Source organism: Falco biarmicus, chromosome 2, assembly GCF_023638135.1.
Source record: "Falco biarmicus isolate bFalBia1 chromosome 2, bFalBia1.pri, whole genome shotgun sequence".
Classification (NCBI taxonomy): domain Eukaryota; kingdom Metazoa; phylum Chordata; class Aves; order Falconiformes; family Falconidae; genus Falco; species Falco biarmicus.
Window position 1 is genome coordinate 49,254,614 of NC_079289.1, and position 16,985 is coordinate 49,271,598.

The window sequence follows — 16,985 nt, forward strand, 5'->3', positions numbered from 1 at the left end:
CTGATAGAGTTTTGTGTAAATAACCATTGCGCTACCGTTTGTGAAACTTTTACATGAATAAACAAATTCATTAACGACAGACACAAAGTAGAAAAAAAAAAACACCCTTCTATTTAAATGTTGTGTGATTTTTTAGTTGACTTAGAATACCTAAAATAAAGTGTAGGGGAAAATGATTCTGTACTGCTTTGTCTTGTCCTACCTATTTTTCCTTCTAAAGTCTGTATTCTGGATGTTTTCTACTATATGCAAACCCCATTTTTTGGTACTCATGTATTTATTAGTACTTCATGAGGAAGATTTATGGAAAAGAATCTTTTAAATGTCAGCATAAATTAGAAGTTTTTTTATGGTAAATCAGGTATCACCCAAAAACTATGTGGCTCCTTGTCTGCTCTTCTTGTACCTGTATGTAAGTGGCATTTTTTTTTCTTTCTCTGTACATAAAATATTTTAATTTTAAAAGGCTTCTCTAGGTGTGTTACTTTCCTTCAAATAAAAATAAATTTTATTTCTGTGTTCCTTCCGTATTTTTTAATTAAAAGATACGAAACCTTTGGGGTTCTGTTTAACTGGATGTCACATGATTTCCTAGATCCTGGCTACAGTCTAACCCAGGGGTCCTCAAACTAAGGCCCGTGGGCCGGATACGGCCCCCCAGGGTCCTCAATCCAGCCCCCAGTATTTACAGACACCCCCGCCCCGCCAGGGGTTGGGAGGGGAACCAAGCAGCCGCAGATGACTGCCTGCCACTGCATCCGTGCACCGGCCCCCTGGTTAAAAAGTCTGAGGACCCCTGCGTCTAACCCAACAGACTCAGGGCTGGCACCGTGGAAGTGGAAGGCCAATTAAAAGCTGCTCTGCTCCACAAGTGGTACAGTAAGTTGACTGACCCTCAGCAAAATCTTTCTCCTCTCTTCCATTCTTTCTCACCTGAGGAAAAGCAAAAGTAGCAGCTGCAAATGCATGAATGCAATAACCCTGATGTGTTCTTCCAGTGATCAGTCTTTTTCTGAAGAAGAAAAAAAAAAAAAATATCCAGCTGTGTCATCCATTGATTCCTTCTGATGTAAAGCAGAAATTGCTGCTAATCTGAAACAGACTGGTACAGAGTTTCCATGAAATGGCGCATGCTTATTGTCTGCCGTCAGCTGCTCTGAAGTTCTAGAGACTTTTCAGATGGGGTGTGAGGCCCAACGCCCCAGGGCTCGCTCCCCCCCACCGCTGCCCGCCCCAGCGCTCGCTCCCCCCGCCCCGGCGGTGCGGCCGCCCCCGGCAGCGGTGCCCAGCCCCGGGGCAAACAGCCACCCGCCACCGGGCACCGCCCGCGGGCGCGGGCCGCGACAAAGGGCCACGCGGCCCCCACGCGCGCCCCTCGCCACCGGCGCGCCGAGGCGCGGCGCGTGCGCGGGCGGGCGGTAGGCGCCGTCGCCCGGGAAACGGGCTCCCCACGCGCGGCCGGGCCGCAAGGCGCGCGATCCGGAGACCCCGGCACCGACGGGCGGGGGACCCGCGGGGCCGCTGACGCCGCTGGGCCCGCGGCGGTGACTGTCCCTCGCGGCGCCGTCCCCCGGGCGCCTCCCGCGCTGCCCTTCCCGCCCGCTCCCGCCGCTGTGTCCGTACGGACGCGCCGCCCCGAGGCACTTTCCCGCCGGGCGGCGTTTGGCCGCGCGAGCGGCTGCACCGCGCCGCGGGGGTCGCGTCGGGTCGCCCCGGGCCGGGCGGTCCCCGGCCGGGACATTAACTTGGCAACGCGAGCGCCGCGTCTCACCCGCAGCGGGCGGGGCGGGGGTGCGTGTGTGTCTGTGCCTGTGTGCGTGTGTGTGAAGGAGCTGCCGCCCCGGGCGACCCCCCCGCGGTGGGTGAGTGCCCCGCGGGCAGCCCCGGGGCCGGGGGCGCTGTAACAACCGCTCGGAGAAACGCGCGGCTCGGCCCCGCGTGCCAGGCGCGGGAACACCGGGATCCGTGTGTGCGGGGAGTGTCGTTGCCTGCGGGGTCAGATACTGCTGAGCAAAAAGGAGCCGAGGGCTGTTGGGGCCGGGAGTGTTCCTGCCCGCTGGGAACTGCCGGACACCCGGGCCCCTGACCCAGAGAGCAGCCTGCTGGGCTGGGGGTCTTAACCCTGCGGGAAGCAGGGGGTCCTCTTGCTGTTATGGGGACGGTCGACCAGCTAGTAGAAAACTTACAGAAGGCAGCATGTCTGCAAATGATCTATGACTATGAGCTTAGACCTAAACCTGAATCCCCAATGATGATAGCAGTTGACCCGGAACAAATTACTCCTCTCACAAGGGGTCTCCCTGACCTGTTAAAAGCTATTGATGTTCAATTACAGGGAAAATGCAGGAGCTATCCCAGGGCAAAAGGGATATTGCCGGATTAGAAGGGATCTCTATCCCTTGACGAAAACCCCAGGAAAAGAAAATGTGGACTTGGGGAGAAGTTGCTTAAGAAATAATAAGTTATGGACAAAAATATGGCCTGTCACCACTCCATCCACCAAAATGGACCCAAAAGGTTTAAGGCGCACAGAACTGAAACCTTCCCCACACCCAACTAACAATAAAAAGATGTCTGCCGTAGCATCACTGAGCGAGAGAGAGTAGAGGACACAGACGTAAGGGTCTGTGGACCATCAGGTGACGGAAAGATATTCCCTGAGATCTTGTGAATGGGTTGCCAACTGACAAAATGGAGAAGCTGGTGTTAGGATTCCCTGAAAGTCCACCAGTTAAGAACGAGAGCCCAGTTCCTGAAGCCCACTTACCAAAGTCATCCGCAACCCCTAGGCTGATGGGAAACTAATGCCTTCACCTCCTTGTAGTGAGCAGAGGAGCAAAGGGTAGGTACATACCAGGCAGCTCACTGCAAATCATCAAGGTGAGCTATTACTTGTTTTGTGGAACCAAAGTTTGTACCAGTAACATTCCTGGTAGATACTGGCACTCAAATTTTGGCTATGAAAACTGAAAATGTGGCACAAAGCGGCATAACTTTGTCTAAGCTGCATATGTTTGTCGCAGATGCTTTTGCTAATGTTCAAGCACAGACATTGGCTACTGTTGGCTTGCGATTACCCGGGGAGGATACAGCCACTGCGGTAACGATGGTTGCGGGGCCATTCCTGGTTAACATTTTAGGATTCGATGTTCTGAAAGGTAAGTGTGAATTGATGGTAAGGGAAGGAATTGGACATTTGGAACCCCATATATATATATATATACACACACATATATATATATATATATATATATATATACACATATATATATATGTATGGCTGTAACATGCTGTGCCTTTGCTCCCTGACTCACAATTGACAAATGTCAAACCCCATCCATTACCCCTGGGGGCATGGGAAGGGATTAGCCCAGTACTGGAGGAGTTAAAGGAACAGGGAATTTTAGTGCCAGCCCACTCTCATTCTAATTTCCTGGTATGGCCTGTTTGTAAACCAAACGGAAAATGGAGACTATCTGTAGACTATCGAAGGCTTAATGCTAACTCAGGCCTGTTAACAGCTGCTGTGCCAAACATTGCCGAGCTTATAGCATCTATCCAGCTGTTAGTGTGTGTTTGAGGCTACTAACCATCGGGCTTTTGGCCCAATCCACCCTGCCAACCCAGTCCAAATTGAATGGAGATTTGCCCAGTTGGGCTTACCAATACACTTTTTGCAAAAGGGCCCTGAAGGGTCCACTCAACCTATTGGATTCTACTCTTGCAGCTTTAAGGATGCGGAGAAAACAGTACTCCACCTGGGAGAAGGGTCTGTTTGTGGTCAGTTTAGCTGTGTGAGAAGCCAAACACACCCTACATAAACAACTGATAGTTCTCAGAGGTCCTTTTAAGGTGATAAAACCTGTTTTGACTGGGACACCACCCCCTGACAGGGTGGCACAAGGAGCCTCAGTGCAGAAATGGTATGATCATTTAAATTGTACTAAAGAAAAGGGGTTATGGTTGAGACAAAGCACCTGGAAATTGACATTATCACCTGGTTACGATTGTATAACTGCAGCGTGTAAACTTCATAATTGCTCAAGGTATAAGGGCAAGAGGAATCAGACCCATGTTCAGTTATCCAATGGCACTTGGATACAATTTTCATGTAGTAATCACAAATGAATCAGTATTGTGGCAAAGGATAAAGGGTTTAATATGGCTATTTTTACTTGTCAGCAAGGTAATACCCCACTGCAAAGAAGTATGTAGCACACGTTTTGTTGGGCTTGGCGATACCCAAATGGAAACAGAGCCTGTTTTCAAGAATTCTGGTCCAAAACCGATTGAAGACTAAGTCCCTCAGTGTCTAGTTGTTCCTGGAATCTAAATGCGAGGGTATGGAGATGTAGTTACAACTCTGCCAAAGGTGTTACAGGTGGACCATTGGGAAACAAGGACACTATATTACAATGCCCTGAGTAATGACAAAAATGGGCTGGTCCTTTCCCTAAAGGAACCTGGGCCCTACAGGGCCACTACTGGGTTTGTGGGCAGAATGCCTACAATTACCCCCTAATTGGTCAGGAATATGTTATGTAGGGTATATTTGGCCCTTGACTTTTCTCTTACCTGAAATTCAAGGAAATACATTAGGAAACAGAATATCTGATGACCTAATAAGAGAAAAGCAATCAACTGATACCTCCTTCACTGGTGGGAGCACTCAGAATTGGGGAAAGGATGAGTGGCCACAAGGACAAATTATACAGTGTTATGGGGCAGCCACTTGGAACCCTAATGAACTGGTTAGTGGTGCTTGAGAACCTATCTATAATTTAAACTGCATCATACAGTTACAAGCCATCTTAGAAATTATCATCAATGGAACTGCCTGTGACCTTGATCTGTTGGTAGATCAGGCCATACAGATGCGAACACCGATATTCCAACAGCGAATGGTTCTCGATTACCTGCTAGCCAAAGAAGGGGGTGTTTGTGGTAAACCAAATGACTCTAATTGTTGTTTAAAAATTATTACAATAATCAAGTTGTTAAACATATTACTTCAGGAATGCGAAAACTGGCCCATGTCCCTGTGCAGACGTCCAAGAGCTGGGAATCTGATCCCTCTTCTTGGCTTCCAGGTACCCTATGGGTCGAATGCGTCCTTTTCTATGTTATGTGGTGTTGCATTTTTACTGTTCCTCTCATGTTTAGTTCCATGTTTTGTACAGTTGATCCAATGCACTGTTCATAGCTACCTCACCTTATGATGATGTCCAACATATCCACATAGTATTTTGGTCTAAGTGTGAAACCCCACTTGTAAGCTTTGTATAAACTATGCTCTTTTCCACACTTTACTATTTTCTGTACCTTTCCACCACCATGGACGAAGAAGTGACAGTCTTTGAGACACGGGGTGGTGGTATTGTGGGCTGGCTGTCTCAAAGCTTGTTTACATCCCGGCTGAGATTGTTGCAAGGCAACATGGTGGTTCAACCAAACTCAGCAGCTGTAGACCAGACAAGGGGCAAACAGCCACCCAAAACCAGACATCGGCTGGAGTCAAAAAAGCAGCCACATTGTTTTGGGGGACATGCCCAGACATGAATGACCACCTCAGCCTGCCGAGGCATGTGCAGCCTGTGACAAAGGGCCATGCGGCCACCATGCGTGCCCCTTGGAACTGGTGTGCCGAGGTGGGGCACATGCGTGGACATGCAGTACGTGCCATTGTCTAGGAAATAGGATCCCCAAATACCCTATAAGAGACTCCACCATTGAACAGTGAGAGTGAATCCAGAAAACCGCATTGCCCATGGGCAAGGGATCCACGGACCAACAGAATGCCAGTGGATCCATGGTTATGACTGTCACTTGCAACTCTGTCCCAACTGCTTGCTAGTTTCCCTTCTTTTCTATCCTTCCTTCCCTTTCCTATTGCTCTTTTCTTATGATCCCTCTGTTCCAATAAACTTGCCTCATTAGTGGCATTTGACCTCGTTTGCATCTGCATCACACTGTGGGTATAACATCAAATCTCCCTGGCTTGGTCTTTCCTGAACCATAACATACGGGATTACTAAGAAATGTATTTATACATGCACATATATTCTTTATTTGAGATGTACAAGAGGCACAAATTTTATAAGTATTGTTTGACTGATTTTTCAAGTCATTCCAGTCACCAAAAGGTGACAAAGTAATCAGAAAATACCACATATAACAAAAAACTCCAAACTAAAAGAAAAATTCTCTTCATTGGTACTGGTTGCTTTTTCCAGTGTCTGCTCTCCTATTTTTCTCTGGGTACTACTACATCATGTCCTCTGTCTACAGCAAATTGACACAAAGGCGCTCTCTGATACTTCTTCCCATGAGTGAGCTACCCAGCTCTGTTCAGCCACACTGATTGGCTTGAGTGATTTGCCATCCAGATTATTTTTTCCAAGGCAGCATGATAGCAAATGAAATGCTGGATAGTCGAGATTGGACAGCACTTAGTGTGACTGGCTGCAAAGAAAAATGGGTCCACAGAATCCAAGATAGTGCTGTCTTTTTAAATAACTTATATTATATAATGAATTCTTTTAGTTATCTGCCCTCAGCCTTCTAACCAAATATTGTGTGTTGACCTTGGCCAGCAGCTAAGCCCTCATCCCACCACTTGCTCACTCCCCTTCAGCAGGACTGAGGAGAGAATTGGATGGGCAAAACTGAAAAAAAAAACACAAAACAACCTTGTGAGTTGAGACTGAGACAGTTTAAGAAGGGAAGTAAAGATGCATGCACAAGCAAAGCAAAACAAGGAATTACATTATTACTTCTCATCAGCAAGCAAATATCCAGCCATTTCCTGGAAAGCCAGACCTCAGCATCTGAAAAGTTTACTTGGGAAAATGAATGCCATCAAGATGAATGTCCCACCTTACTCCTCCTCTCCCCAACCTTTTATTGCTGAGCACAACATCATACAGTACGGAATATCCTTTTGGTCGGTTGGGTTCAGCTGTCACAGTTGTGCCCCTCCCAACTTCTTAACCCCCAGACTACTCACTGGTGGGTAGCAGAGTGACAAAACCTAGATACTGTGCCAGCACTGCTCAGCATTTCCTGAAACATTGGTGTGCTGTCAACACTGGTTTAGTTACAAATACAAAATGTTGCACTATATGGGCTGCTATGAAGAAAATTAACTCCATCCCAGCCCAACCCAGTAGACCAAGTATATAATCTAAACACTAAAAATGCAGTGAAACATTATTCATAGGAGCCATATGTTCAATACAGACTTTATATGTCAAAATGCTATATTTGGGAATTTCACATTCTGCATATCATTTTCTGTATAGCACCCTGTATGTAGCTGTCCACAGTCTTTTGATGGACTCCAGATATCTGAAGCTAAATCTAATTCCTTATCAGTCATGGTCCCAAATGCCACATTGCTTTAATCACACAGCTTTAATAATCAGATTGCATCTTTTCCCAAGCTTTGAAATCACTACATCAGGCTGAAATGGCTGTAGAAATTGTGCTTTTAAAGACATTAAGCTTAAAATTCTAACATTGGAACTGTTTTAGCCAACTTAGATGCCAAAGTTGCATCTACATCTTTAGCACATGATGAAGCAATCCTCTGAAGAACATGCATAAATTCTGGACAATGTAATGGACAATGGACAGCAGTGGGCACACCTTAAGATCTCCAGAGACTAAGCAGCAAATATAAACTGGCCTCATTTCTTCCTGGAGATTCTTGAATACAACGTCATAAAATATAAGGTCAGCAGTTATTATACAGCTGAGCATATGGTACAAATTTAAAGAATGGCTTCTAAGCCTGATTTCTTTTTTTTCTCCCAAATATGAGAGCTGGCCTAATAAAAAATACTGACTCTCCATTTTACCTTACTCTGAGAATGCAAATGTGTATTGTGATAGGGTTTTTCTACTGAGAAAGGATTGACCCAGGCATAGTCTTATTCTTCAGCAATCCTCTTACTAACTTCTGGTTCCCGAGATAAGGCAGTCAAGTCAGAATCTATTAATGTTTAAAATTTCTATTGACAAAGTACAAGATGGGTTTTTTGACAATCAACTTTGAAGAAATTAAGTTATCTTTGATAGAATTAATTCACTTATACTGAAGTAATACTTTCAGTATATTAATTAACTAAATGTTGCTCTCAGGGAGCAAAACTAATCATTTTTGTACTTTCCATTATGGGATTAATGCAAAAATGCAGGTATGCACCCATCATTCAGATTGTAATTTGCATTACAGATGGTAAAAATCTAATTAAAGTAATTTAAAATTAAAACAGATTACAGTCATATAATCCACAGTTTAATTCTTTGATTTAAAGCTGGTTTATGAGAACAAGAATTCAGTTGTGGATTTTTTTTTTTTCTTAATGTGAAAAATATTAAGGATCTGCTTTTTAGCAAAAAGAGATTTTTTGGGTTGGTTTTTTTTATGGGAGATGAACTGAAAAACACTGGGGTTTTGCATGTAGTCTTATAATTCTTCAGGAGAATGTCACAATATTGACTCAGTGAGGGTAGTTGTGTGCCGTATTTTTTTTTTATTTAAAAAATAATATTTTAGTTTTCTTGAATTGATTTGGTTACTCAGTATGGTCAATTCCTTATAGTAAGGAGAAACATGGAAGAAGCAATAATTGAAATATGAATTAGTGCAAGAAAGAGAAACTTGTCAAGGCTGTAGGATCAATTAGCATTTAAAATGTAGTGAACATGAAGGAGAAAAATCTAAAATACTTTTGAATTTACCTAAAATGAGTAAGAAATTAAAAGGGCAGAGGGGCTTTGAACCCAGTAGAAATTCAAAATGAGTAAGGGAATCACTGCAAGGTGTTGAATAACAAAGCTGTAAAATTTTACTGGACAGGAAAGGAAACCTGTACTTTTATGACAGCCTAGAACTTGTTATTAACTCAGACAAAAGAGGAGCATGTGTATGAGCCATGTGGTCTAAGGATAGTTACAGTATTGAACTCATGTCATTTTCTTATTGATGAGCAGATTAAAGAAAGGCTTATTCTAGTTTATTTGTTTATATTTCCTTCAGACAAATCCTCCAGATCACACTTTGGAGAACTGCTCAACCTGCACAGTAACTCTGATTTTGGGAAAGTGGAGGCAGAAATGAGGACCATAGACAAGTGAACAAATATTCTTTTATAGCATCATTCTAGTCATAACTTTAAATTCTCTTGAATATCTCTCTACATAAATTTCATAAGACTTTTAGTGAGATACACTGTAGATATTCAGTACATGATAAACCAGCATTTTCCCTGAGGCCTAAAGAAAGCTGAAGCAAGCAAGAAATTTTTGTATTTTTTGTTTATTTTACGTTCCAGAACACAGGGGCTTTTTGATAGCATGTTAGGCTTTATTAGACAGTTACACAGATCGAGGATAGATTTTGAGAGCTCTGAAGTCCTGCAATGTTTATTCTATTTATTTATAATATAGATGATGCAAGTTGAAGTCCCTGCTTTCTTGCTTCCTATCAGTGATCCTTTGGTCTGCATGTCTCAGAGAATTTTAAGTGATGGAAGTGAATGTTTTCCTCTTTCTTTCAACTGAGAGAGAAGGTAACTCAGATCTGAGATCTTTTATGGTCAGCTATAGACAGTTTGCTTTTTGATTATTTTTAGGCAATTATTTTTATATTTAGTTATGTTTCTTTAATTAAGTGTTTATTTTTTCAATTGCTTTAATCTCACTGATGAACTGAAAAATCCAGTATTTACCCAGCACCAATAAAACAAAGGGAGCAGATGTATGAGAAGATAAGGGTAGTTCTTGAATATTAAGAGCTTGCACTGGGGGGAAAAAACAAAACAAGAAAACCCTACTCTAAATAATGACATTTTTAACCTCTGGATTTACAAAAGTATCAGGTAGGTATTTTGCCAGTGACAATGTGTAAAGTCAAAGCAAATAAATCCTGATCTTTATTTGGATACATTTATATATACCTTTGAGACATGTGTTTCTGTGGTGATAACATAGAAAATCTGCATAAAGCATGAAGACACACTTCTACCTAAAACATCACACTATTCCAGTTACAACTGTTTGTATACAGGAAATTTCAGAGTGATAGCTAACATTTATGAGGTGTGATTTATTTCTATGAGTAGTAGAACATTAACATTTGAAAGTGGATAAGATTTAAAATGTCTTTCAAAAAATATGCAGAGTTCTGGGATCTTTGATACACAAATTAGTGTCTTTGGAGCCAACTGCAATTCAAATGGGAATGGGATTGTAAAATGCCAGTCCAAAAGCTTGATCCTGAACTAGCCCTACACACATTTCAATAACCGCTACCAAAAGTGGAATCAGCTACAAGACCATGAAAGAAATCCACTAGGAAATCATAAAGCCATGTGACATTGATGGGAAATATATTCCCAATTTGGCATCTGGTTTCATTGTTGAAGGAGATAAGGAAAGATCCCCTTTCAGAAACAAAAAGCATAAATCACTGTAGGATTGAAGTCATACAATAATGGCACACAACAATTTCTTCAGTATGTCATTTACAAAATTAACTACCTTTCAACTTTATAAATCCAGTTCTGCATTTATAGGAAAGCTACTGTCTTCATTTATTTAGAGCAGAATATGGATCAGCACCGGGCATAGCAGAAACATGCACAGCTTCTTTTATTTATTTGTTTAATTCATTAACAAAAATGAAGGATGGAAGGGAAGTATTTCAGTGTCCTATCCTTCATTATTATTGCTGTTATTCAAATCCCTTCTAATAGACTTTTCAGTATGAAACACAGGAAAAGAAAAACCAAAACACCAAACACAAAAAACCAAGCAAGCCCCCACTGAAACCCCCGTAATATTATGTATATATAAAACACATAATGCATGTATATTTGTGATTCATATATACATATATATGGTATATATATATACACACACTCATTTCCTAGAAATATTTGATTCATATATGTCTTAAAGAATGAAAAAGAAATAAAATATTTTAAAAAATGAAGTATATAAATTCTACATTAATTGCCAAAATGAGTTTTTCAAGTCAAACATAGTAGAGGAAGTATTCTTTATTCCAGTGAAACGTTGATGTTAAATCTTTTTTATTTATTCAGAAACCATTGTTAACTACGTGACCTCAAACAAACACAATAAGGAAACATGAAAGTAAGAAAACAGACAATGTAAGTTTTTTGTCATATTTTAAAATAGTTCTTTTCCTGAAACAATTACTTTCATGCTTATAATAAATGGGAAGTATATATGTTTCAGTCAGAATTATTGTGATATTATATCTACACAAATATGTGCATTTACTGTTCAATATTGGACATTCTTCAAAATTGCTCTGCTTCTTATATTTTTCTTAATAATTTATTTTCTTTCTCCACATCTTTAATTTATGCTGTTTAAAATAATTGGTTGCATTTAAACTGTTTGCATTTCTTTTAGCATTTTACTGGAGGTATATGAAATACTCTAAGTTGTCCAAGTTTTTGACTAGAAATTCTGAAGGAGGTTCTAGACTTGATAATTTTTAATAAAAATCTAACAATTGTATTCTAAGAAAGCACTATTACATGCTTAGGAGATAAACATGTTCAAGTAAATCTTATTTTAAGGTGAGTCCTAGTTTAGAAAGCTTGTTTTTATGGCAGTTTAGGAAGCTGCACATCTTTAGCCCTCTGATGCATGTTTGGATTCTGAATTCATTGCTTGTAAGAATTGTTCTGAAGACCTTGAGGAACAAGAAGATAGCTAAGACATTCAAGCACCTTAATATTTTGCTCTACTTAGTTTGTAGTACCACCACTTGAGACACTTTAATGATTACTGATTTTAAAAGTTTAAAAATCATCCCACTACAAAAAAATCAAACCTCTACCATGTATGACAAATAAGATACTGCAAAATAGAATCACCCTCTCAAATTATTGCTTACTTCTGATAATCCTACTTATGGGTTAATCTTTGGCATTCAGGCACCAAAGTAGATTAAAAAGTATAAGCGAAAAAATCTGATAAAAGCAAAAAAAGACTGGTGGGAAGCTCCTAGCAGTCTTCCCTTGCTGTCACAACAGCTACCTCCAGCCAAAACCAACAGCACCTTGAAGGTGACATTCTAAATGTGTTAATCTTGACAGCTGTCTCAATAAATAATGTATGATGATTAAAATACATAAAGTGTATTAATTTACAAATATGATAACTTTTTCAAACATGAGTAAAGTCATAGAAAAAATAGCATGGCAAAATATCTCCAATTTGAATCACATTCTAATCTTTCCAGTGACTACAGCAATGTTACAGTTAATACTTGTCAATCACCATACATTAAACTGAACATTTCATACGAAATGTAATAACATCCAACATTTAACAGTAATAAGAGTAACATCAGTACGATTTTTATTGAAATTTCATTATTCCCACCTTTTACTACAAACAATGCTAAGCATTGAAGATAAGCCAATGAAGAACGGCTAATATGAAAGAACATAAAAGAAATTTAAAAAAAATAAATTCTAAATTAGTTTTTTCAGTTGTCAATCAGCACAAAACGTGTCAGTTAGAGAGAAACAAAACCTTTAGCTATACATAGAGCTGAAAAACTTCTAGAGTTCTTTTATTTTTTGGCAAATATGAAAGAGAACATCCTTATTTTGTCGATTTTTTATGATGCAGATTTACTAATCTACACTTGACAAATATTTTATAAATATGAAAAAATGTGTTGTGTTTTTTTTAATTCCCCAAATGACTAGCAAGGAAAAGGGGAGGGAGCAGTTAAATGTATAGGTTCGTATTCACATTTATATTTATAAAAATACCTTTATGAAGGTCTCTTTTAAAGATGGATAGTGATTAGCAACCATGGAACATAAATTTCCTTCCTAAATTTAGCCACCTAGTAGTTAGGAACCTATTCTAATCTAGATGTCTGTAAAGTCTATGAATAATTCATAAATTCTAGACGCTTATTAATCCTGTATGTTATATATCCATCTTAGGATGTGATGAATTTCCTCCGGGAAGTAGATTTGATATTCCTTCTTGATTGGCTTGAAATGGTTGTTCGTGTCTGTTCAATTAGCATATCAATAACAGCACCAGTCAGAAGCATACATAATAGTTCATTGCATCAGAAAATTCAGAAGAGACAGATTCAAATCCCAGGGATGTAAATCCAGAGATCACAGTTATGAAATGCTCTTTTATTCTTCTCATGTATTGCTGTGGCATATCCTTCAGGTGAAGAACATCTCAGTTTGTCCTCACTGAGATGTTTAAAGTCACTGAGATGCCCATCACCTCTTTGATCACTAAGGAAGGATGCAGCTGAACAGTAAGACTTAGCCTCGAAGTCAGCTGTCGAGTGATCCCTAGAATTGTGAACAGAATAGCTAAAAGGAAAGCTTTAGAGTGAGCACATGAAATTCTTTTTCCCCATTCTATAATTCAGTTTTTAATTTTACTATGGATAGCAATGGAATAATGGCTTTCATCTAAAGAGAAGTGCTGTTATTGGTTTTCTCCTTAATAACAAAAGACACTTATTATGACCCAGAAATTGTGTTTCAACCATTATTTAACTAACTGTACGTAAACAGGAATGGTAAGGCAAAATAATGGAAATTCCTATGTAAGTGTCTAAATACATCTATCTGTTAGGAAGATTCTCATGACTGGAATATTAAAATCAGGAATGTTACTCCTAGCATTTACAGATAAAACTGAGTTGGGGCAAGGAGAGTGTGAGTGCACGTTGTCAAGGAAGGCTTTACTCTTTGGAGACTGCTATCACTGTGTGTGTCAGTAAGTCCCCAAAACACATTAAAGAGCAGACTGATCAGTTCCTGAAACAGTAGTTGGTATCTGAGCAAAATAAACTGTGTCGTGCTTAAATCTGTGATGTACCGTGAGACTCAAATTACAAATACAAAACACCCCCAGAATTTCTAAGTTGCAGAAAAATACTTCTTCTTTTGAAAGCCCATTATCCAATATAGGAGAGCACTGTGGTAGATCTCACCTAGCAGAGTGTTTAGTGAAAGGAGAAAGCCATCTATTACAAAAGTAGACATTACAAATTTGAAAACTATGAAGTTAATTATTTGAGAGGGAAAAGGTATGAATAAAATGTATGAACAATAATTGTCAAATATTTGAGACATTTCCAAGCAAATCGATACCTAGAATTGTAAACTCTACTGTAAAAATAATGAATTCATACAAGCAAAAAATCCATACTTTCTATGAAGCAAATGGAAAGAAGTTATAAAGTAAATGACACCTCTTTCCCCCAGTATATGCCTTCAGCATATACAGACAGGAAAACATGAAGGTTTTATAAGTAATAAACCAGAGGCTAGAAGAGGGTGCAGACAGTGAAAGGAGTAAAAAAACATAAAAAATTGCCATAACAATGTTGCATTATTTAATGTAATATAACAGTGTGATTATATATATTACAATGATTTAAAATACTACAGCTATTTCTGAAAACCATAAATATTAAATTGAATTTATTAGTATTTATTACAGTGTGGTGGGCTGAACTTGGCTGGCTGACAGACCCCAACCCAGCTGCTCTCTCACTCCCCCTCCTCAACAGAGGGGTAGGTGGGAAATAATATGAAAAATCTTGTGGGTCAAAATAAAGACAGGGTATTTACTTGCCAATTACCATCACAGGCAAAACAGACTACACTTAGGGAAAATTAGTTTAATTTATTACCTGTTAAAAATAGAGTTGGATGGTGAGAAACAAAGCCAAAAATAAAAGCATCCTCCTTTTTTCCCAGGCTCAACATTACTCCTTCCTTCCTGACTCCTCATGCTTACCCACAGCAGCACAAGGGAGGATGGAAAACAGGTGGTTGTGGTCAGTCTATTAAGAGCACCTCTCTGCCTCTCCTTCCTCCTAAGGCTTGTGGCTCTATTGCAGAGCTGTCTGGAATCAACTGTATCTCTTCTGGCAGCACATGCCCCTTTCTCACAGAGGACAACCCTGCAGCCGCCCAACACCCAGAACTTTGCCACATAAACTCAATACATAGTCAGAGGTGGCGGTATCATAGCAGGTTGTGAAAAAGTAGAAGGAAGCCTCAAGTTTACTGTCTGGAATGTGAACACACAAGGCTGTGTCAAATAACACCAATATAGCTTTTTGTTGTTGTTGTTGTTTTTAATGACTAAATACCTCCATATTTAGCTATACAGTTGGCAGATTGGACATGTGTATGATGAGTGTACTGTGCGATTTACCATGCTTTTCAGTGAGCAAACCAGCTTACTGCCACTATTACATTTGCTACTGCTATTTCATATATCCTGAGTGTTAAAAGAAAATAGTAGTTGGCAGGTTAAATTATGACTTAACTTCACAGGAAAGGAAGTAAAGGATGCTAATTACGTTTCACCACTCAATTTCCATCACTCATGGTGTCACCTTCACTTGAAAATAGGAGAGTCTTTAAGTTGCACAGAAAAACACAAACTGGACATATCAGAACGCTTACATATCTTTCTGCCTACACCAAAAAAACAAGTTCTCATATCCAATTTCTGGTTTATCTGACACATGTCCCTACCTGTAGATACCTATCATAACGACTTGAAGAAAAATATAATAATTCCTGCTAAAACAGAGCTGCAGAATGAAGTTTATGCCTTCATATACTCTATGAAATATATAAAAATGCAAGTAAAGAAATCAAATTTGCAAAACTGGCTTAAAAATAATTTAAAAAAAACTTTTTAACTTCATTGTTTCATTTACCTCAGTGCTTGAGATGGATGAGAGGATTAAGAATGCAGTTCTTTATAAAGCTTCAAACATCATGTATCGATCCTTGTCACCTTCCCTAGTGCTGAATATTACCTTACTCATGTTTCTCACAGGAATAGATGCAACTGTATTCAATTAAGTATATACCCTATGTTAAGGCAAGAAAAACAAAGTCTACCACTCCATGAGTAACATTGCAGTTTCTCTCACACAAACCTGAGACAGCTCCTTGACTTCTGCACTACTATATACTGTCAAGTAATGTGTAGATATTGTTTAAGTGCAACATGTATAAGCCAAAATAAGCTGCAAAGAAGCTATAAAGAGCTCTCCCAGAATGAATATTGGACTGTCAAGCACTAATCTTAATGTCGCTCCTTTTTATTTATTCACAATTTTTAATTTACTTATTTTGGTTGTAAAGATTGGCAGTAGCAGGAAGAACTAAAAGTGGCATGTATAGTAGAAGGAAATTAGTATTAGGGGGAAAAAAGGAGGTCATAGAATTTCCTGATATTTCCGGAACCTGTTATATTGAAGAACTGGAAAAGAGTATTATCTCTTTCTAACAACATGAGGTAATAGCATAATAAAATGGTATAAAGAAGGGTTGAAGCATTGCATCTGTTTATTCTACAAAGGAGAAGAGGTATATTAATAGTATTTATGTAAGATGAAAGGTTGCTGTGAAGGTGAGGGGGATAAATTGTTTCTTAAGTCTCTTCTTGTAAGTAGTCTGTAGAAGTAATAGACTTAAGTTATAGTAAGGGAGATTCAGAAAGGAAAAAAAGACCAAAACCACACACACTAACTAACCAACCAACCAACCAAATAAACAAAAAAACCCAAATAAAACAAATCAAAACTCAAACCAGGAAAGTAGCAAACTTCCCAAGTCTAGCTGATAGCTGCTTCCTAATTTACATTTAACATGGGAATTAACTGCCTACATGGGAATAACACCTACTAGAAAAATAAATAAAAGTTAAATATAATTTTTGTTTCAACAAAACATTGAAGGCCTTTTAGCAGATGAGCACTCTGCACTAGATAAACCCTTACAGTGCATCTAAGGATCCCAATAATAATGCTTTTTGTCAAACATCAAACACCCTCACTAAATACACTGCAGAGCAGAGTACTAGCTGTATGTTAGTTTGATGAGTCCATAGCTATGTGTCCTGGTTTTGGCTGGGGT